The 22,849-nt window shown below is 40.7% G+C and overlaps 1 long non-coding RNA gene across 5 annotated transcripts; it reads right to left on the bottom strand.

Moving 5' to 3' along the window:
* Positions 1 to 358: 358 nt before the first annotated feature.
* LOC310852530 lies at positions 359 to 22,802 on the bottom strand. 5 transcript variants are annotated; one of them, XR_014568214.1, is made up of 7 exons: positions 22,521 to 22,802; positions 20,946 to 21,247; positions 18,477 to 18,720; positions 9,672 to 9,749; positions 7,985 to 8,231; positions 7,689 to 7,787; positions 359 to 654 (listed from the first exon to the last, which is right to left on the bottom strand). It is a non-coding gene; the product is annotated as an uncharacterized lncRNA (long non-coding RNA). The 5 variants fall into 5 exon arrangements; XR_014568215.1 differs by having other exon boundaries at positions 18,477 to 18,615; XR_014568216.1 differs by lacking the exon at positions 18,477 to 18,720.
* Between the last annotated feature and the right edge of the window lie 47 nt (positions 22,803 to 22,849).

The following is a 22,849-nucleotide window of genomic DNA, read 5'->3' as shown; positions in this document are numbered from 1 at the left end:
GAGGGAGAGAAGCTGCTTCCTTTGAAACCTGGGAAATTTAAGGGACATCATCAATAAGGGACAGCAGCGGGACACGGCGCTGGGATAAGGGAGTTTCCCACCAAATAAGGGACAGTTGACAGCTATGGTCCAACTACATTCAGCTCTCCCTTGCCTCTGTATCATGAAACCCAAGAGGACAGGATCACTTCCCCCCAAGGGTCCCAGTCATCTAGTTCCTCCTCCTCTCAGGCCCAAGAGAGATGATTCCCTTGTTACATCTTCCACCTTCTGGGAAATGAAATTGTCAGCAAGACAACTGATGAATATGTGGGACCTTACATTCTTGGCAAAAAAACTGGATATTGTAATTATAGCATCCATTCTAAGAATTCTTTTAAATCGTACACTGCATTTTTGCAGTAAAAAGCTAGGTGTTGAAACAGGGCATTGTACTAAACTTTCAGAACCGCTAATTAGAGATATTTTGCTGCTAAGGTGCACATTTTACTCTGCCACCAATGACTTCTGTATTCTTAGTAGAAAATTCTGTCTTTCATAATGTGTTATAATACATTGTGCAGCATATTCTTTCCTTAATTGGTTTCCTTGGAGTTTGGCTTGTCTCTAATTGCAAATCAGGAGCATCATTCATGCACAGATCCTTGTAAAATACTGAAAAAGAAATTGACATAAAAAGGTTACAGGAAGGGGGTGAGTTAAAGAGCAAGTGTGAGTTTAAAATACAGGGAATTCTCTCCTATTTTAAGTTGTATTCTATAGTTGGCAAAGCATTACAGGATTTGTCTACCAGCCAAAGGTTTGAAGTTCAAGATCTATGAATGAACTAATTCATTTTATTCAATAAACCATTTGTATGTATTTTTTCTTTTTATGTAGACAGTCTCTCTCCCTCTCTCTCTCAGCTGACCTGAGCACCAGGTTAAGTAGTTCTTTGAATACTTACGGAGAAATCATTTAGAAGGCTTACCAACCAATTTCTTTCTTTCTCTATATTCTCATCACATTTGTATGTTCCTTTTTAGGCCATTCCTCACACACACACACACACACACACACACTTTTATTATTTCACAAGTGAAAGAGGACAGTCTTTTAAGTGTGTGTGTGTGTGTGTGTGTGTGTGTGTGTGTAAAACACAACGGCTCAGCAGTTTTGATAATATAAAAGATGGACCAGTTCCATAAGATGGGAGGGGGAGGAGACACAATGTATTACAGAAGTTCCGCTTCTACCTGTGAGGTCAGTTGCAGAGGGTGTCAATGGTTGATTATGCCTTGGCACCCTGGTTGTTAAGCTGTAGGGTGCCACAAGCTTCTATTCTACCCCCAAGCCTGTTCAACATCTGTATGAAGATTTCGGGGAGCATCATCTTCCTTCTTGTCACACTTAAGCAGATGGGTGAAATCAGCTAATCAACTAGAAATGGTTAGTTCCTCCTCAAGTTATTGAGCATTGGTCTGGATGACGTTTAGATTCCTTTTCATCCTTTCTGTGTTTTCATAAAGACTTTCTCCCACACATGGATTTGAGTGCTTGGAGATAGCTTTCCTTATTCACAAAAAATAATCACTCTGGAATAAAGCTATAATGTAGAATGTCACACATAATTTGAGATTTTGACAAGGACTAGAATCTCCAGACACTTTTTAAATTATTTGGCATTTCTTTATGACATATACAGTTGTCACATGCCTGGCAAATATGGAACTATGATGCTCTGATAAAGTTGACAGTCTTTATTTTATGTGCCTGTTTTATAGTTTTGTTTTTCATCTTTTTTTGGCTCTGAAGACGGTTCAGAAACTTCAGCTAGTGCAGAATTCAATAGCCAGGTTGCTCACCAGAGCAAGACGGTTTGAGAATATTACACCGATCCTTGTTTGACTGCACTGGCTACCAATTAGTTTCCAGGCCCAATCCAAAGTACTGGTTTTGACCTATAAAGACTTAAACAGCTCAGGACTGCAATACCTCAAGGACCACCTCTTTCCATATGAACCTACTCGGACCCTGATATCATCTTCTGAAATCCACCTTTGTGTGCCTCCTCCTCTAGAGGTCCGGAGGGTGGCAACATGAGAACGATCCTTCTCTGCAGTGGCTCCCCATCTGTGGAATGTTCTCCCCAGGGAAGTTTGCCTGGCACCTTCATTAGACACCTTTAGGCACCAGGCAAAAACGTTCCTTTTTAACCAGGCCTTTGGTTAATTTGATTGGCATCCCATGCCCTTTTAAAATGTGGATTGTGGGGTATTGGGTTGTTGTTTTTATTTTGATTATATATTTTGTGGTTTCATATTTTGATTTTGTTCTGTGAACCACGCTGAGACCTCTGGGTATAGGGTGGAATATAAATTCAATAATAATAATAATAATTCAAAGCTGAAGTTAGATCTGCTGTTACTTACTACACTGTACTAGTTTTGGGCATATAGAAAGTTGATATGCAAGTAACTCCTCTATGAAACGTGTGTGGGACAGGGTAAGGATGCATTAGTTTATGATTTATTTATTTCAAAACTCATCATGAAAATTTGCTGGCATGTTTGTGCAATTTTCCCTCGAATATACACATCTTTGCAAGCAATTTTGCCATATACTATGCTTTTTATATGCTATTTCCCACAAATGTATGCATTTTACACTTTCTCCTAATGTACAAATTTGTGTGCAGATTATTTGGTTGAAGAACTGCTACACAAAATTCAGAGAAGTGTGAATTTTGAAGGATGACTTCATTTGGAGTCACATATTGTTTCAGAAAGTGCAAACTAGAGAGGTTCACATCAACCTCTGACCCTAGTACAGGGCCTGCCTTGTGCTGCAGGGTGTAGCCGACAGTACAGGCAGGAAACAGTGTAGTTTGGGTTCTGCTTCAGGCAGCAAATTGTATTGGACCAGCATAGGTAGGGGCAGTAGACAGAATGTCAGTATTGGACTGGGAAAATCTGGGTTCATACCTCTGAAGCTTAACGTGTGGTCCTGGACCAAGGATTCACTTTATGCTGAACTTACTCCAAAGGACTGTTGATAGTGTGAAGCTTAAATGGTGGCTGGGTGACCCATGTCTACTGCCCAGAACTCCCTTGAAGATGGAATCAATAAAACTGGGATCAATAAATATGAAGATACTGATCTGCATATGGATGCTGAAGGGGAAAAGCGGTAAGAGACCAATTACAAAGCTCTTTAAAAAAAAAAATCCAAATTGTAGCCCAAGCCAACCAGAAGAGGGAGAGAGATGATGGAGTTGAGACTCTTCTTTGCTACATTCAGTAAGTTTAAAATTAATCTTGTCATTCAGACTTAACCTTTGGAAATCAATACAGAGAGAAGGTTGGCATTGATTCCTTTACAATGAAATCTATCTTGGTTTCCAAGAAGAAAGCTGCAATAAAATGCAGGGAAATTCTAAAGGACACACACTTTCCTCCTTAAGGATTTTCTGCACCTCCCTCCCTTTTCAGAAATTCACTTGCGACACATGTTTCGCAAAACAGAAAGACTACCTATGCAACCATGCTGTCAAGTGATTAAAAATGATCAGAGTGCATGTGATTCTTTTATTATATGTTTATAGTGCCATTCTTCCATCAGAGGCCAAGGTAGTATACATATGGTTCCCAGGGTGTCACTCATCCAAATAATGAGCAGACCCAGACCTGCTTAGTTTCAGCAAGATGGTGACCTCATGTGCCTCCACACCACAACCTGGAATCTGTCCTCTACCTTTGGGGACCCTAAAAGAGAGTGGCACTTTAGATTCTCATAATTAAGGTAATCGTTGGGTAACAAGAAGTGCAGACTATTGACTGCAATTGAGGGATTCCCTTCTTATATGGATGGGTTTCTTGGCAGTGCTACTCATGCAGTGAGTGGAGAAGGAGAGAGATTTTATATGCTAGCCCTGCTCTCAAACTCCATGCATATGGTGGAAAGTGAGAATGGGTCTTCTGCATAAGCTGATAGTGAAGAATTTATGTGGAACAGTATGTGAGAGCACAGCTATTTATACACAGAAGCCCCATGCTTACCTTCCACAAAATGTAAGCTGGGGGTAGATCCTTTCAGTAAAATCTCACTACTCTTGCCATGTCCATGGCAAAGGTGAGAGGAGAGGGCTCTATAAGTAATAAGACAGAATGGTCCTCTCACTGAACATGCAGTCACCTAGATCTGCTAGAATAACGCAAGGAATATTACAAGGCTCTATTTTTAAACCGTAGCATTGTGCTTTCTTCCATCAAAATGATGCCATAGTCTACAATAATGTAAGTGCAGAATGATTCTTACCTTCCTAATTATGCCACCCCCAAAAAATTGACCATGAAAATCTAGGAGGATAGAAATGGGTGGAAGCCATGCAAACCCTTTAACAGCATCAAATTAAAAATGACTGCTTGTTTTCACTTGTCTGCTGCTGGTGATGTAGAAGGAGTCTTCCTCGACATAGCTTAGTGCACTGCTGCTGCAGCAGCATGCTTGTTTTTGTAGAAGAACTAGCAAGATCATTTTCTGCATGCATTTGGTTAGAATATTGTGTTTGTGTGTGTGTGTGAATTTTCTTGTGATTTGTTTTTTCTTAAATATAATCAAGCTCAGACTCTTTTCTAAAAAAAAAGAATCTAGAGAAAATGGAGCCTTCAGCATTTCAGAGAAAACTTGATGCTGGCTGATAGTTGAAGTGGAATTTTATCTGGAAGGTCTGACATATCTCTACATATATACAATTATTGGCAGCAAGAAAAGAATGAACTAAACAAAATGTAGTGTTGTTAATTGACCTGGCCACTGGGTGTCATCCTAGGAATACATTTTGGACAGATTAGGAAGCATTACTATGGCAACAAACGTACTGCGTTTGAGAGGGTTAAAAAAGAACATGGATTCAATTTAAGAAGTGTAGTTTCTACCCTGTGAACACCCTGACATTGTTTGCCTTTCATACTTGGGCTATCAGCTTTGTGGCATGTTGCATGATGAATGATACAAACTAATGTGTTTGGAAGGAACGACTTGGCAAGTGTCCATTCTCAGGACATCAGAGAACAGGAGGGCATGCCAAAGAATGGAAAAAAGAAAGGAAGAGAAAGGATAACATTGAGCCCTTCCAAATAATGTATGACTAGGAACATCATGGCAGCAAACTTCTAAAGCATATTTGTAATGATCAGAATACCCCATCACCACTGATGGGGATGGGCAAGACCTTTCAAAATTAATTTTACATTTATTTATTAATAGTTATATACCATCCAATAACATCAAAGTGGTGCACAGGGGTTGAAGGAGCTGGGGATGCTTAGCCTGGAAAATAGGAAACTGAGAGATATGATAGCCAACTTCAAATATCTCAAGGGCTGTCACATGGAAGATGGATCAAGCTTGTTTTCTCCAGCTCCAGAGGGTAGGATCCAAACCAATGAATTTAGGTTCCTAGAAAGGAGATTCTGACTAAACATCAGGAAGAACTTTCTGACAGTAAGAGCTGTTTGACAGTGGAACAGTTTCCCTCGGGAGGTGGGGGACTTTCCTTCCTTGGAGGTTTTTAAGCAGAGGCTGGATGGCCACCTGTCATGGATGCTTTAGCTGAGATTCCTGCATTGCAGGGGGTTGTAATAGATGACCCTCCCAACTCTACAATTCTATGATTCCATTATCAGTTTTAAGACCTCCATAGAGCCATCCACTACAGAGATGCCCCTATGTGTCTTCCCCAGCAGTGATGTGTCTTCCCCAGCAGTGGGACCATGAAAAAGATCCCCCCCCCCAGATTTAAGAACCCAACCAAGCTGATACAGCCATTACGACTAGAAGCCATTTATAGGCTTATCCATGAACTGTGGAAGGATGCCCTCCCCCAAAAAGGTATTCCAAATTCATGCAATTCCTTGCTGGATTCCAGACACTAAAAAGCAAAAAAACCTTCTGGTTTCTAAGTTCTTTGTTAGCTGGCTTAGAAAGAAATCCCAAAGGGGGGTGGGGACAGAAACTAGAACCAACAATTCTCTTATGCAAAGCATAAAAAATAAAGTTAATGGACCATTCCAGCACTGGAGTATAATAATTAATTATGTATTTAAAACCTGCCATTCTAGCCATTATACAAATTGTATAAATATGCATCTGGTCATCTAGTTGCCTAGACAAAGGAGCATTGCCATCATAATGCAATCAATCACTAAGCCAAATAGATGTATTTCAATTATAGAAATACATAGTGCTGTATTGTGTTTTAAATATTCGATTGGGAGCCACCCAAAGTGGGTGGGGAAACTCAGCCAGATGTGCGGGGAATAAATTATTATTATTATTATTATGACGTGGGTGGCACTGTGGTGTAAACCACTGAGCCTCTTGGGTTTGCCAATTGCAAGTTCAGTGGTTCGAATCCTTGCAACCGGGTGAGCTCCCGTTGCTCTGTCCCAGCTTCTGTCAACCTAGCAGTTTGAAAGCATACCAGTGCAAGTAGATAAATAGGTAAACAACGTTTGTGTGCCTTCTGGTTTCTGTCATGGTGTTCTATTGCACCAGAAGTGGTTTAGTCATGCTGGCCACATGATTCGGAAAGCTCTCTGTGGACAAGCCCTCAGCACCCCCCATAGTTGCCTTTGAGAGGACTTAACCATCCAGGGGCCCTTTACCTTTTTATTTTTTATTTTTTAATTTTTACCAATTATAGAGCTGAGTTTTTTAGAAAGCAGGTAGGGTTGCCAGCAAATCTGTCTAGATTTCTACTGCCAGGGTCAGCTGCCTGTTACAAACGGATGAACTGGGTGACTTGTGTGTACAGCCTCAAAGAAGGCATTTCATGTAATTGATCTGGTGTTGTGGAACATTCTTCCAGCAGAGATTCAGCAGGTATCCTCACTGTTAACCTTCAGATGTCTCTTGAAGACTCATTTATGCAACAATCCTGTTCTGTTGTTTAGCATGCTTTCTCCTCTAGATGAGACAGTAACTGGTGATTATTTTGTATTTCTTTATGGTATTTAATAGAATTATAAAACTGTAGCGTTCCAAGGGACCCCAAGGGTCATCTAGTCCAACTGCCTGCAATGCAGGAATCTCAGCTAAAGCATCCCTGACAGATGCTCTGACTGTCAGAAAGTTGTTTTCTGTATGTTTAGTTGGAATCTCCTTTCTTGTAACTTGAAGCCATTGGTGTTATGGTCTTGTTGTTTTACCCATTCTTTAGTCTGCAGAAATTGATTTATGTACTTGTATAATGAAGGGCTGGCCAAAATATTGTCTCCAGTATCAGAAGCTACTTAGGCTTCTGATGCTGTCACTCCCATGTCCTTCTTGTGGGTTTCTCACAGGCAGTGAAAATAGAATGCCGGAATAGATGCTCCTTTGGCCTGATCTAGCAGGCCTCTTCTTATGTTGCATTCCTAGAGATGAAGTTGGTAAAGCTATGCACTGCTCCGTGCATGTTAGGCAACACAGCCATGACTCTGTGGACTGGAGAAATTTAGGGTACCCTACCTAACCTTCCTGTTCCTCAAGCAATGTAAGTAATTATGAGCCAGACCCAAATGATTGTTTTGCTCACATACATATACCAGCCTTGTGACTCAGTAGTAAGTACTGATTTTAGACCTGAGCTCTGTGACACAGGAAATCTGGCTTCAGGGTGACTTTGGGTTCCTCAAATCTCATGCCAGTGGGAAGATGACAACTACCTTTTAACAGAACCACATCCTAGCAAGGCAGCTCGTCTTTGTTCTTCAGAGGGACGGCTGATGACTTGCCTCACCCTTTCCGACTCACCACATCCACAGCTGTTTGAACAGATGCAAAAGGATGAAAACGTTTTTTTTAAAAAAAAGAATTCAAGCCACTAATTCCCATACTTTGAAGAGGACTTTCAGAATCTTTTCGAATTTCACAGATGTTCAAGGAATATCCACACATGCATACACGCAAACACACACACACACAACATTTTAGATGAATCAACCAGAGAGAGAAATTAAACCTTTTATGTTTATAATAATTCCTGCAATTCTCCTTCTACTTTGCTTCATTTTCATATCCACTATCTTAAGGTTTTCTTAAGGCACGGGATTCAGAATGGTATAAATAAATGATCTTGCTTTGTGCTTTTTGATACAGCTATGTAGATGACAAACTAGAGAGATGACAAACTATTGGTGCGGAGGATCCAACCAACTGCACTTGTCTTCATTTCCAATGATACTGAAATATCAGGACTGCCTGAAAAGCTGAATAGAAATACTATAAATAAATAAATGAATGAATTACCCCTTTTCCTTTATGAATTTCAGAGTAGCATGTTTTGATTACCCAGCAACTGTTTTATCCAATTGTTCTTTATCTTTAAGCTGGACATGGATTAGACAGCCTTTCTAATAGAGAGCTGTCCGCTGTAAAATCAGCCACACAGGCTCCCTACCTACAGAGTAGGTTGGGCTAAGAGACACTACCTTACTGAGGTGTTACCAAGTGAGCTTCAAAGCTCAGCAAGTATTTGAATACAAGCATCTCCAGTCAAAATCCAACTCTCTAGTCCAGGTTCCCCAATATTTTTTGCCTTGGTAGAACATTAGGAAATCTAAGTTACGGGCACCACAAAATATCCATCGCACAGAAGAATAACTGGCAATGCTCAGAATGCTGCCCCCCTCCAAAAATACAAGTAAAACACTGGCATGTACCTCAAAACAAATAAAACTGACAATCAAACAGCAGCCAACACTCCCTCCCCTTCAAGAAACCTAGGGTTGCTATACATCCCAGACATAGCTGGAATACGGCAGTCAGAAACAGTGTCCGGGTGGAAATTACTGAAATTTCCGGGGAAATCCAGACATATAGCAACCTATGTAGGAAGTGTAGATTTTGGCAAAAAACTCAACAACTTTTGGCAAAACCCAAAAAAACCCAAAACACTCAGCAACTTTGCCCAAAAAAGCTCAACAACTCAACTTTTGTGTCAAGATTTTCACTTTTTGAAATATGTCAAACCTAGGCAAAACCACTCCAAATTTTTAAACAAAATTGGAAGGGGCAGGGGGTTTGGGTGGGCACTATGGGAGTATCTGAGGGTGCCACATTGGGGGTTCCCGTTCTAGCCAGTTACGTTATTTTGGAACAATTGTGACAGAATTAGCCCTGCTACAGAGATTATCCACAGCAAATTGAGATCAAAAATTACTTTTCTGCTCTCAAATTGTCACTCCTTTCAAAACATCCATATTCCTAGCTTCTACCCTAAAATACTGTATGTATTTCCACCCCTGCAATATGGATGACTAAACTACTCAGTGCTATTGAGTGATTGTTCTACTGATTTGGCACTTCACAAATTTATTGGCAGAGACAAAATGAGGAGAGGGACATTTTGTGTGTGCATTAAGTTATGTGTGTTTATTTTCCCTCAAGCGTGCAGCAAGCAGAGCTCAACATGCTTCAATTTATCTGAATGCACCAACCCTCTTCCCAGAGATTTTTCAAAGGGAAATAGTGATGTCGTTTGACATTATGAAAACACTGCCGGGAAACAAATTAAGCTATTTACTCTCCAGTTAGGAAATACTTATTGGATACATGCGCTAAAATGTTTGTAGAGGCTTGCTGGCGTGCACGCCTGTCTCCTAACCCATCTTAAGCAGCGTCTCAGAGTAATCTCATTTAAGGCTTGCCTGAATTCTTTAGACTTCTTGGATTAGCCAATGTTCTTCTCAGTGTGGAAAAATCTCTTTGCTTCCCTTTTACAACAACTACAAAAAGTTAGAACAATATAGAACAATATAAATACGACAAGGCTGCAATCCTATGGCCTCATAGAGGTTATTCTAGTGGGGCATAGGATATTGTGGTTGATATCCTACCATAGCTGGTGCACTTTAGGGTTGCAATTGTAAAATAGAAAATATGTCTCATTTAAATATTTTCTGCTTATAAAGCTACTCAAAGCATTGGAGAATACTTCTTCCTTAAACTCTGGAGCAACCGTACCCATCGGTGTAGACAATATTGAGTTGAATAGACCACTAGTTTGACTCAGCATAAGGCAACTTCCTGGGTTCCTATGAAAGTCCCATTTTTTCTCCCAGGCTTGTGCAAGCATAGAATTTTGAGGCTTAGGTTGCTCACTTTTTAAAATTTATTTATTCCTTTACAGCATTTTTACTTTAGCTTATAGTAAAGGTAAAGGACACGGGTGGTGCTGTGATCTAAACCATTGAGCCTCTTGGGCTTGCCAATCAGAAGGTCAGTGGTTCGAATCCCCTTGATAGGGTGAGCTCCCATTGCTCTGTCCCAGCTCCTGCCAACCTAGCAGTTTGAAAGCATCCCAGTGCAAGTAGATCAATCGGTACCACTGTGGAGGGAAGGTAAACGGCATTTCTGTGCATCACAGTGTTCTGTTGCGCCAGAAGCGCTTTAGTCATGCTGGCCACATGACCCGGAAAGCTGTCTGTGGACAAACACTAGCTCCCTTGGCCTGAAAGCAAGATGAGCGCCACACTACCATAATTGCCTTTGACTGGACTTAACCGTCCAGGGGTCCTTTACCATTTTACCTTGTAGTAAAAAAAAGTGGGGGAGTTCTCAGAGTAATGTGCAAAAATCATTTCTGAGGTGGTTCTTGCCATCAGACCCAGAATATTAAAAAATACATGGCACTTAAGGAAAAAGGAATAGGAGAGAAGAGGGAGAAAGCAAGCTTAAGCACAAGTTCTTAATTATATTGCTTAAAGCCCGTGGCTGCTCTGTCCCCACAGTCTGAGGCAGTATTTCTGGAATATCAGTCACTTGAAACTGCAGGAGTAGAAATTGCCTGCTTGCAGGTTTCCCTCAGGTAACTTGGTTGGCCACTGTGAGAACATGATGCTGTACTAATCCAGGATGTCTTCTTAGGCCCTTGAGAAAAAGCAGTCCCATCTCTGAAGCACTCTTGCCTCTCCCACCCAACACTGGATCAAAGAGCAGAGCTGGAGACAACATCCAGGCCAGGAGGACAGGATAACTCCAGTCCCACAATTCTCAGTGACAAACTGAGAAGAAAATGTATTTATCAAGTGCTCACTGAGCATAGCACAAGTCAATTATGTCTGTGAGAAATCATATTTTTTTCTCATTGGAACTGTTAATCAGCATTTGCACTGATCTTCTGTCAGTGTTTTTTGGCCATAGCCACACCTAACCAATAGTAATGACTCTGGAAATAGCTCACATTCACACACAGCAGTAAAACATGACCTTGGCATTAACTATGTAAATTAAAGCCAATGGTTTTGGCATTATTTAAATACAGTAAACTCTTCTCACAGCTGTACTCATGAGGAGAATATAAAATTTATCTGCAACTGAATGATGCCTAGAATAGAAATGGACAAAAATAGATTTTTTTTAATTACAAGGGGAATGGAGGGGGGGGGTCATAAATCATGTCCACAGTGAGAAAGGGCCTGCGTAAGCTGGAAAGATGCATAAAAAGTGGTTTACAGGATTTAATTAGGTGTGTCAGAATTATTCTTATGGGTGTGAGCATCAGATAATATGAGGGTGGTTTTTATATTTTTTAAAAATCTATGTTATAAATGCATGAAGAACATGTAGGGGAAAGAATCGATATAATCAAATATAACCTAATATATTTAATAGAGGTTAACATTTGTACTGAAGTGAGAATGTGAAGCACGGAACAGGAATAGAATTATAGCAAAACAAGGCAGGAAAGGAAAACCATGCTTAAGCACTGCCCAGTGAACGCTGCAGAATGGGACTTAGGCTGCATTCACACATCCATTTATTCCATTTCCTGTTTTCCTAACTTCCAGTTACAGATAGGTAGCCGTGTTGGTCTGCCATAGTCAAAACAAAAAAATAGTCAAAACAAAAAAAATTTTTTCCTTCCAGTAGCACCTTAAAGACCAACTAAGTTAGTTCTTAGAACTAACTTAGTTGGTCTTTAAGGTGCTACTGGAAGGAAAAAAATTTTTTTGTTTTCCGAACTGTTAATTACATGATGTAAAAGCCACTTCCATAAAACTAATGGAATATAGCACATGTTTAGCACTCCTTTTAGTGTTGTTTGATGATGGGGGGGGGGAATCCATTTGCATTCCCCTTAACCTGGAAGATTGTGGGAGTAAAGTGATGAAATTTGGGGCATATATATTGGCATATATTTATTTCCTGCTGTTTTCATGGAGGGGGATCATAGGAGAACAGAAGCAGACATCTGCAGAAAGGGTGGGGAAGTAGCGACATTGTCCAGTGACATCTGTTGCTGTGTCACACAGAACCCTCAGCTGTGAATGGAATTTTGTCTGACATGCCGGTACGTTGGTCAAAAAGTCACAGTCCCATAACACAACAGCTACTGCAGTGGGAGAGAAACATTAGAAAATGGAACAAAAGTGCTGGCATTATAATACAGTGGTACCTCGGGTTACAGATGCTTCAGGTCACAGATGCTTCAGGTTACAGACGCTTCAGGTTACAGACTCCGCTAACCCAGAAGTAGTACCTCGGGTTAAGAACTTTGCTTCAGGATGAAAACAGAAATCACACGGTGGTGGCACGGCAGCAGTGGGAGGTCCTATTAGCTAAAATGGTACCTCAGGTTAAGAACGGTTTCATGTTAAGAACGGACCTCCAGAATGAATTAAGTTCTTAACCCGAGGTACCACTGTATTCCCCATGCCTAAATGCTTGGCAGTCCTATACAGTGTGCATACAGTATACACAATTATAGTATACACACTTACATTTTGAGGTAATACACTGTGGCAGCGACTAAGTGAGGAAACTCTCTCCCCACATCTGCACCTTCCTTACGCAGCATTCAGCAAATGTTGAAAACCTACCTGTTCACCCTGGCTTTTGACGCTTGAGATTTTCACAACACGCTTTTTTGAAATCTTAAGTTGTTTTGAACTGCTTTTACTATTGTTTACTATTGTGTTTTGATATTAATTAGAGGGGAGGGGGTAATAAATTGTAATATCTAGATCTGTATGTTTGTGTACAGCAGAGTTCTCTTTAAGAGTTGGACTACACAGGAATGAGATTCTGGAGTGTGAGGCCTATGAAAGGAATGAGCCTCTTTAGTATCGAGCTTTTTTAATGGAATAATTGGTTAGTTTATTAGTTAAAGTACACAGCTAATTGAGTAGAAAAAAAATCTTTAAGCCTTTGAAAGCCCTCATGCACATGGGAGCAGGAAGGTACCAGGAGTGAAATCCAAATCAGATCACATCCTGGCATAGATTTCAGCCAAGGAGTGAAGGAAAGAGAAGGCATTAAGTTGAGGAGAATGAAATATCCTTAAGCCCTTTACCCAAATATTTGCTGGCTCATGGAAAGATGTTCTAGGGCAGGGGTCAGCAAACTTTTTCAGCAGGGGGCTGGTCCACTGTCCCTCAGACCTTGGGGGGGCAGACTATATTTTGGAAAGAAAAAAATGAACGAATTCCTATTGCCCACAAATAACCCAGAGATGCATTTTAAATAAAAGGACACATTCTACTCATGTAAAAACACTCTGATTCCTGGACCGTCTGTGGGCCGGATTTAGAAGGCGATTCAGCTGGATCTGGCCTCCGGGCCCTAGTTTGCCTACCCATGTTCTAGGGATACTGTAGAATAGAGCGGGTGAAAACAGATTCCTCAGTTTTAAGGAAATTTAGTCTGGTGGTGGAATGTTTCCTGCTCCTGTTCTAAGGAGCAAAGAAGCTGAGTCTCCCGGACCAAATCCAATTCCCTGGGAAATGCCTTCAGGCTACTCAGTTGCTGACCTAGTGCCAAAAGTGATAGGGAGAAAGAGGTGTCTTTTGAACTTTCAGGCAGATGACTGTGGTTGTGGAATACAAAGCGCCCCACCTCCTCCTTGCATTAGGAAGGTGCTGTGGAAGAAAACTAGTGGCTAACAAGGGTTATTCAAACTCTGTGTAGATAACTACTACTACTAATAATAATAATAATTTATTTATATCCCGCTCTCCCCAGCCGGACGGGCTCAGAGCAGCTAACAACAATAAAATGATACAACATCCTAAAATCATTTCATTATAAAATCAGTTCAAATCAGATTAATGGCAACCTTTGGGCTAGAGTTCTGTGAAGATTGCCAAAGGAGGAAGTCAGGTTGTGCCCTGGCCAAAGGTCTGGTGGAACAGCTCTGTCTTGCAGAACCTGCAGAAAGATGTCAAGTCCTGCAGGGCCCTAGTCTCTTGTGACAGAGCATTCCACCAGATTGGAGCCACAGCTGAAAAAGCCCTGCCTCTGGTTGAGGCCAGCCTAACCTCTCTGTGGTCCGGGATCTCCAAGATGTTTTTGTTTGAAGACCGTAAAGTCCTCCGTGGGACATACCAGGAGAGGCGGTCCCGTAGGTACGAGGGTCCTAGGCCGTATAGGGCGTTAAAGGTTAAAACTAGCACTTTAAACCTCATCCTGTACTCCACCGGGAGCCAGCGCAGCTGGTATAGCACTATGTGAATGTGATAATAATTGGCTTTTTTATTATTGTTCAGAATATACATTGCAAATCATTATAGTTCCTCATCTGCATGACTTGCTAAACATTTTAAAGTATTTATTTTCTACATGCATTTAGGAAATCAAAACAGAGGGTTATGGATGTGTATTGCATTCTTAAGCCTTGTCCTGAAGGGTATTAATTTTTAAATATGAAACACTCTCAATGAGATTGCATCAGAAAGGATACCTTGCTGTGCCAGACTGGGGTGATATACAACTGCATTTTGTTTTGTTTTTCACAGAATGTACTTCTCATCATGGTTTGTTTTGCTCATCAGCAATATAAAGTGAACTTTTGCTAGGATACAGAGCTTATTATTGGAAAGTTTGCTTACTGTGATATGTCAAAAAGTTCTCTTGAAAGTGAAAAAAACAAAAATTCTTACATAGTCTATAAAAAAAACTGCAAGGCGTCATAATATTCCTGAGGCACCACTTTTTTCAAACTGAAGACTGTAAAAATAAGGATTCTGATCCAATCTGACATTAAAAAATAGGCAAAAGTATGAATGTTTGGATCAGTGGCTTGGGGTAAAGAAGATGCCATTTTGACAGAAGTAGGTTTGTTCCTTCTGAAACATATTTCTCCATCCTAAAAATCAAGTCTAATGATTTCCCATAATGATATTTAAGAATTGCGAAGAATAAGCATATGAAAAAGCACATTAGGCTAGTCTGACAGTTCATGAAATAAAATGAGATGTGATTTCCTCCCCTCCCCCCCCCAAACTGACTGTTTTTCTTGGGACCACTTTTCTATATTGGTATGAAACTAATATTACTTAAAGAATATTAATATATATATATATACAGTATCCTGGATAAAGTTTTTGCTAAAGGCTGGACAATGAAATAAATTGTCTGATAAATCATTCTAATCATATTAGTTAATTAACTTTCTCCAGTAAGAGATTGTGCCATTTATGTCCTATTGAAATCAAGAGCACTACCAGATTTAGGGTGGTGTGGGTGGTTCCCCTGCACAGGGCACTCAGCGAGGGGGCACAAAATTGAGAAGCCCCATGGGAGGGTACCAAGTTTTGGCCTTGCACAGGGCGCTATAGTATGAAAGATTACCCAAGTCTGCCCCTATCAATAGAACAAATATCCGTGACTAATTTGAGTCCCATTGATGACCAAAGGACTTTGGTAGGACCACCTTAGGTGGAAGGGGGTGTTATTGGGTTCTTCTTCTTTTGATAATGCATTTTGTGTTTTTATATTGTGATTTTATCTTGGGAACCACCCTATGACCTGCGGTACACAAATTTAATAAATTAGGGCGGTACACAAATTTAATAAATAATAATAATAAATAAATAATACAGCTACCAGTATTTCTCATTCACTGGGCTGAGCTGGCTCTTCCATACAAGCAATCTAATGGGGGCGGTGTCAAATGCTTTATTTATCAGGATGGATTAAATGACTTATTTATTAGGATGTCCATATTTATTACATGGCTAATCCTGCAGCCCCTATGAGCATATATCATTTAGTGCAATGATGACTAAAGTGTGCTTGAGATTTGTTTATACTTTAAGCCTATTTATTTATTTAAAACACTTAGATACCACTTGATTTCCAAGCAGTGTGCATAACAACAAGAAAATGGGACAATAAAGCAATAAAAAGTATCATAAAACCCAATACTACTTTAAAAGGAGAAGGTTAAGCCCCTGAAGTTCAGCAAGGAGTCTGCCTGTCTAATCTTATTTGGAAGGCAGATCCATGGTTTGGGGCCACTACACTGATTGCACTGACTGTGGAAAGCAATTCTCTCTTGCTTGCAAACAGAACTAGAATGGCCACTTGATCGTTACAGATTCTGCTTTCCCCCAGAGTACCATGAATGTGGATTGATTGAAGAGGCAGCCCACACAACAAACTGCATCACAGCTTCTATGACACCTCAGTTCCTTAGCTCCTACTCTTCACCCCTCCTTCCTCAGCCTCCAAATTAAAACCTTCAATTACCCTGCATTTAGAAGCAGTCTCATATCCATTCCCAATAAGCTGCCGTGTATTATTCAAATGACATTTAAGAGGACTTTCAATATAAGTTAGACTTATATACAAACAGAGAAACTGGGTGGATCCTATGCAACATAATAACATAACACATAACAACATGCTGAAGTTTGTGCTTGACTGTCATACCAATAACAGTCTGTTAATTCCACACACACCCCCAAAGAAAATCTAGTCTCTGCGTGTAACAAATTCCCTCTTCAAGTTTTCATTTGTTGTAAGTTTCTACACTTGTCCAACCAACCCATGTCTATGGGAAAGGGGTAGCAGAGAAAGAAGGGGGAGAGGGAGGGAGAGAGGGAGAGGGAGTCCTGGTTGGTGCATGTGGACTCACTGCCTGATGTCAATGGGTCTGTTTTAAATATGACTTAGATCTAGATCCAGCCCTATGTGTTGTACAGGAGAATGGAATCATTGCTTTAGCTTATGAAAATATATTTGACGCAGAGAAACATGCAGCCGATCAATTTAAATAGGAAAAGAAAATATAGCAATATCAGACTCTCCAAGTGTCCCTATTTTCCAAGGACAGTCCCGGATTTACAGAAACCATTGTGGTTTCTGATTTGATCCTGGAATGCCCTGCTTTTCCTTAGGATGACCCTATTTTCATTGGAGAAATGTTGAAGGGTATGGAGTTATATAACCCCTGAGTCAAGGAGATAAGAAACTATGCAACCTTTAGAACAGTGTTTTTCAACCACTGTTCCGTGGCACACTAGTGTGCCGCGAGATGTTGCCTGGTGTGCCGTGGGAAAAATTAAAGAATCCGAAAGATGTAAAAATAAAGTATTTTATAATTTTTCATATTTCTGTTTACTTACTATTTCATAATAAAGTAATTATAAAATACTTTCTTTGTGTTTATTTGATTCCTATTCAAGAGAATTACTTTATATATAGTCAATATAGGCACAGAGTTATTTTTTTTAACATTTTCTAATGGTGGTGTGCCTCGTGATTTTTTTCATGAAACAAGTGTGCCTTTGCCCCGAAAAGGTTGAAAAACACTGCTTTAGAAGACATTTGAAGGCAGCCCTGTACAGTGGTACCTCAGGTTATGAACTGAATTCTTTCCGGAGGTCTGTTCTTAACCTGAAACTGTTCTTAACCTGAAGCACCACTTTAGCTAATAGGGCCTCCCGCTGCCACTGCACCACTTAACCCGAGGTACTATTTCTGGGTTAGCAGAGTCTGTAAATGAAGCGTCTGTAACATGAAGCTTCTGTAACCTGAGGTACCACTGTATAGGCAAGTTTCTTAAAATGTTTAATCATGTTTTTATATATGTTGGAAGCCACCCAGAGTGGTTGGGGCAACCCAGTCAGATGGGCAAGGTATAAATATTATTATTATTATTATTATTATTATTATTATTATTATTATTGAATAGGACATCAGATCAGGAGCTCTGGACTGCAGAACCTGGAAGCATTAAATATGCCTCCAACACCTGTAGTTAGAGCTCTCTGTAAGTGCCTTAAGTGACAAAGGCAGGCAACCCTCTGAGGGAATGCAAAACAGAAGGGCAATGGACTAGAAGCCGAAATGAGAGGCACACACAGATAGGCTCTCATTAGCAAAAGGAATGGGTGCAATAAACCAGTTCAGAATGAAAAACATTTGCTAGGGAAGAATGGGGCATGGGAGGTGACTGTAACAGTAGGATGTTTACTTCCAAGTTTGTACTTTTCCTTTGCAAGATGCAGACTCATCTGATTAAGGCACGAAATGTTGCAGCCTTTGCCCAATTTTCTGTGGAAAAGAAACATTGTTTTCACACTTTTTAGAAAGAGCAGTAAAGCATGTTGCAACTGCTCCAGTTCTTGTTTCCAAAAAAAGAAAGCCCTATGTCAGTTTTCCCAAAACATCTCGCTTTCCCGAAAAACATCATTACCGCAAAGCAGTCTTGTTTGCTTTTTAAATACCTGTAACTCTGCACTTCTCAGCTGATCTTCAACTAGATTGAGAGGTTTCTTCCACCTTTGTGTTTTATGTGCCTAGTGGTGTGTTTTCTTCCAGTTTCTGGACACGGCCTGTAGTACTTATGCGGGTTGTGCTTGTTCTCTTGTAGATTAGATCAGAATATGGGATGGTTATCAAAAGCTAAGTGGGATGACCTGCCATTACATTATCCAAGAATTACATCTCTTCCCCAATTGCAGGTAGAATCTACAACACATACAAAAACCATTCTGAAAATGTTTGTTGGTTTTTTGCTTTTATGGGGAGTTGAATAGGGGTCTCCCAACAACTCTCAGCACCCTTAACAAACTACACCTCCCAGAATTCTTTGGAGGAAGCTATGACTGTTTAAAGTGGTATCACAGCACTTTTACATGTAGGGTGTGAATGTGGCCTAAATTCTCAAGATCCAACCTTTAAAAAACCACACCAAAACATTAGCAAACGGATGTGGAAATGTGGTGAACTGAAGCTAAGCCTGGAAATGGAAACCAAGAAAAACCAAAATTGACAGATTCAAACTTCCTTAGGTAGAAGGTTAAGAGAGAAGAGAGCCTCTTGAGAGATATTATACCCTAAAGTATTTATACATGGAAAAAGTGTGTTCTTTCCTGCTATATGTGATTGGCAAGTGCTGATGACATAGAACAAATGTTTTTATTATTGGGGGAGGGAAAAGACATAGTGTAAAGGATATTTAATTTTGGGTACTACAGATGGATCTCTGCTGGGAAAGATTTTAAAGGTGGCTGGCAGAAGCAGTAGTAAGTGAGCTCTTCCACTACTTTTCCATACAACTCCCCTGTTGTCATTCATGGATTAAGGAAGCACACAATTATTTTGGCCTTCTCTTCCTCTTAATGTTAACTAGTATCAGCCCCCAAAATGAAGGTGATGGAGAAGAGAAGTCAAGTCTATGGTAGCAGCAGTGCTCTGAGAATTCTGCTGCTCTGTTTCTGATTGTTGCACCTCAGTTTTAAGGAAAGGTTCGGGATTAGAGGTGGAGGCTGCGAGGAAAGTGATTACTCAAAAATTTGGTTTCTTCCTGAAGGACAAAACCAAAAACACAAGCAATGGGAAAGAACTCCCCCTTTAACTGTCAGCCCATTGTATAACCTGATGAACTGAATAGCTCATCTAGCTAAGCTAGTTTAGTCCTACAAAAGGTAAATTCCTTGCTCTTCTCAGTGATGTAGACATGGAATACTGACATGCACTTAATGGCTCCTTCAGAAGTGGATCTTTCCATTACTTGCATGATGCTGCCATTACCAGTCAGAGTGCAAAGAGTGCATAAAAAAAAGCAAAGCTAAAAAGATCAGCTCGCCAGGGAGTCTGGAAAAGAGAGCAGATGACTAAGATACTCGCTGAATGCTTCATTTGCCAGAATGCGCTTTGTTGCAATTTTTCTTTTTTGTAGGATTTCAGGATGGACCTTCAATGAGATATTTTGAGTTTTGGGAAGAGTGAAAATTACACTTTGACTCATCTCCTGAGCAGCTGTTTACAAAGAAGTTCCCTAATCATTCTTGGAAAGTTATGACCTATATATGACTGTTGGTCATTTGCCTCATATTTGGCTACTATTGGGTTTTACCTTATCCAACAAATTTAAAAGGATTTAATTGGTTCCTGAGATATAAGACAAGAGCTTTTCTTTCATCTAGCTTGCCACAGTGCAATAGCTGGTGACACAGGGTGCCAGAATGCCTCTACATGCATCAAAATATGCTTCTAGTCAATCCATTGGTCCTGCCTGGGAGTGGCAATGAAGATGAAGACTTACAACCACTCCAGATGTGCATCTACACCCACATCAGCCACATGTGCTTATTACTCTGCAGGTGACCCTGACTGGATCAGAGGAGTTAACTTTTGTCAGATTCATATATGTAGTACACAGTCAAATGCCACAATGCTAATGGATATTTGCTTTCCAATGGACCATGATAATGCTTTCGATTTTACATTTTTTTTTGAAAATGATTTCTAATTAACATCTATTGTTATAATCCAAAGGAGAGAAAAATGATCAGCCCCTTGACACTGGTTTATATGCCCTGTTAACCATATTGGCACAGATTACTGTGCATTTTGAATAACAACTAATGAACGTTTCGTGAATATTTGTATTTGCATTGCCCGTGTTTTTCCATACAGCAATACAATACAGATTCTATTTTCAAAATTTTATTTGGCTAAATAAGCAAAAGACATAGTTAATAAGTACTGTGGTGCATAGGAGGGCACAGTGACCAAAAATTAAAAAGGGAAACTGCAAGAAATCCATGGATGTGTGGGGTTGCATAGGGATGAAATAAGCAACCTTTAGTGTGGTTCAGTGAAACCCCCTCACTGATTAAAGCACATGAGAGGCAGTTGTGGTGCTGTGTGGGCTCGCCCTATTCCCTACGACTAATGCAGACACATACCCTTCCATTTGTGCATTTGGCAAGCGGCTGAAATTGCTCCAAACACATACTACACACCTACTGATGTATCTATGTAGAGTACATTCACATGAGGGAAGTTGTGGTGGTCTAGGCTTCCTCCTGGGATGGAGGCACCCTATGCATATTCAGTGCTGTGGCTGGTCATGGACAGCAAGTGCAGTGGTGTGGGCAGGGTAGCCATCATGGCTGTGTGTGATAGAAACACAAAACTGGATTCTGAATTAAAACTCTTTTCATTCTTCAATCTGAGGTGGCCATCATGAAGGTGAAGGGTAAAGGATCTGCTGGGTCAAAGTACAAATAGAATGCAGAGAGTTGCTTTATACCGAATCACTACACTGACTGGTAGTGGTTTTCAGACAGGGAACATTCACTGCCCTGCCTGGAGATGCCAGGGAGTGAACTGGGACCCCAGCATGCAGAGCAGCTATTCGGCCACTGAACTATGCCCTTTCCCAAAGTTAATTCATCATCTGTTACTCTTTGTTCTGTTGTTTTTGTTGTGGTCTTTTCTTGAGCATCATGTGAAAGAAGACTGTGGACTATAGCTTGCTGAATCATGGCAATTCTTTGGGTTTTTGTTTTTTGCAGATGGTCTCACTGGTTGAGCCCCTCACCTTTGCCCTGCTCAGATTCCCAATAACATTCCATCCTTTGCCTCTTTAGGAGATTAATGCAAGAGTCTGATTTTTGTTCCACTCTGTGAAGTCAATAAGAAGTTCTGCCACAGACTTCAGCAAAAGCAGGGTCAGGCTCTGAATCATCCCACAGCCAAGGACAACTTTCTTTGAAGGGCTGTTTTCATGAGGCAAGTGAAAACTGTCTGCCAGCTTCCATATAACCAAGGGAATGATTAAATCTTAAAAATATGCAGAAGTCAACGGTGGGGTTTTTCCCTGTTAAATCTCTTTATTTTTGCAGGGTATGGATAATACTTCCCAATTTAAAGACATGGGCTGTTTAAAAAACACACTGAGGAAATTTATTTAGGGTCTTGGTATTTTTGGAGTCATATTGGATGTGTACTCAAAACTAATGTCTCTCACGGGCGGCGGGATTGCTGCAGCCAACACACAACAGTGCATTGTGAGAAAATATCGGCTACTTTGAAAAGTTAAATATGACATCTATTCCATGATTCACAACTGTCCCATAAGTTTACAAATCCACTCTCTGAGTCCTGAGGTAACCAAATAAGGACTGAGAGATTCCCAAATGAAGGTTAGCGTGAATGTGAGGTGGTTGCAGCCAGCCCCGCTTTCTTGGCAGTTGCTGTGTGACCAGTAGCTCTGTGAGGCTGGCCCAAAGATAATTGTATATGTTACAAAACCGCTGCATATTATGGTTGCTCAAGAAAGGCTTGGCACGGTGACAGCAGGAATGTTGCATGTCAGGATTGATGTGATTTGGCAGGGACATATGGAGAAGCTTACACAATGCCTGCCCACCCTCTGTTCTGCTCATGCCAAAGAGGTTTTAGTCCCCCTCTGTCATGAGGGCTGAAATCACTCTTGAAAACACTGAATATATACTTAAAAATAGATGAAACCCTACCTCATTCTTCCTTCAGCCTGGAACCCAGCGGTTGATCTACAGTGCAAGGGAAGATCATGTCCAAATTCATGAAGCCACCACAGTTTGCCTCTCAGATGTCAGTTGTGCGGTTGCGTGTTTGCGAAGGATGGTAGTCGTTGCTCCCCCCCCCCAAGCTGGAAGGAGGAATGGATTAGGCTAATTGGCAGGCAACAGTGGAGATGATGCAGAAGGAGCTGCCTCAAATGGCGAAACAGAGCACTGGACCAGTTGTCAAAGTGACTGGGACGCACTCATGTTACGATGAGGGTTCCAGCTGGGTGGGGATTGTTGGCCAGGTTGCCTGGGTG

Source organism: Podarcis gaigeae (genome assembly GCF_964106915.1).
Source record: "Podarcis gaigeae genome assembly, chromosome: 9".
NCBI classification, from domain to species: domain Eukaryota; kingdom Metazoa; phylum Chordata; class Lepidosauria; order Squamata; family Lacertidae; genus Podarcis; species Podarcis gaigeae.
Note: the sequence above shows the minus strand (reverse complement) of the source record. Positions and strands in the feature narration are given on the sequence as shown.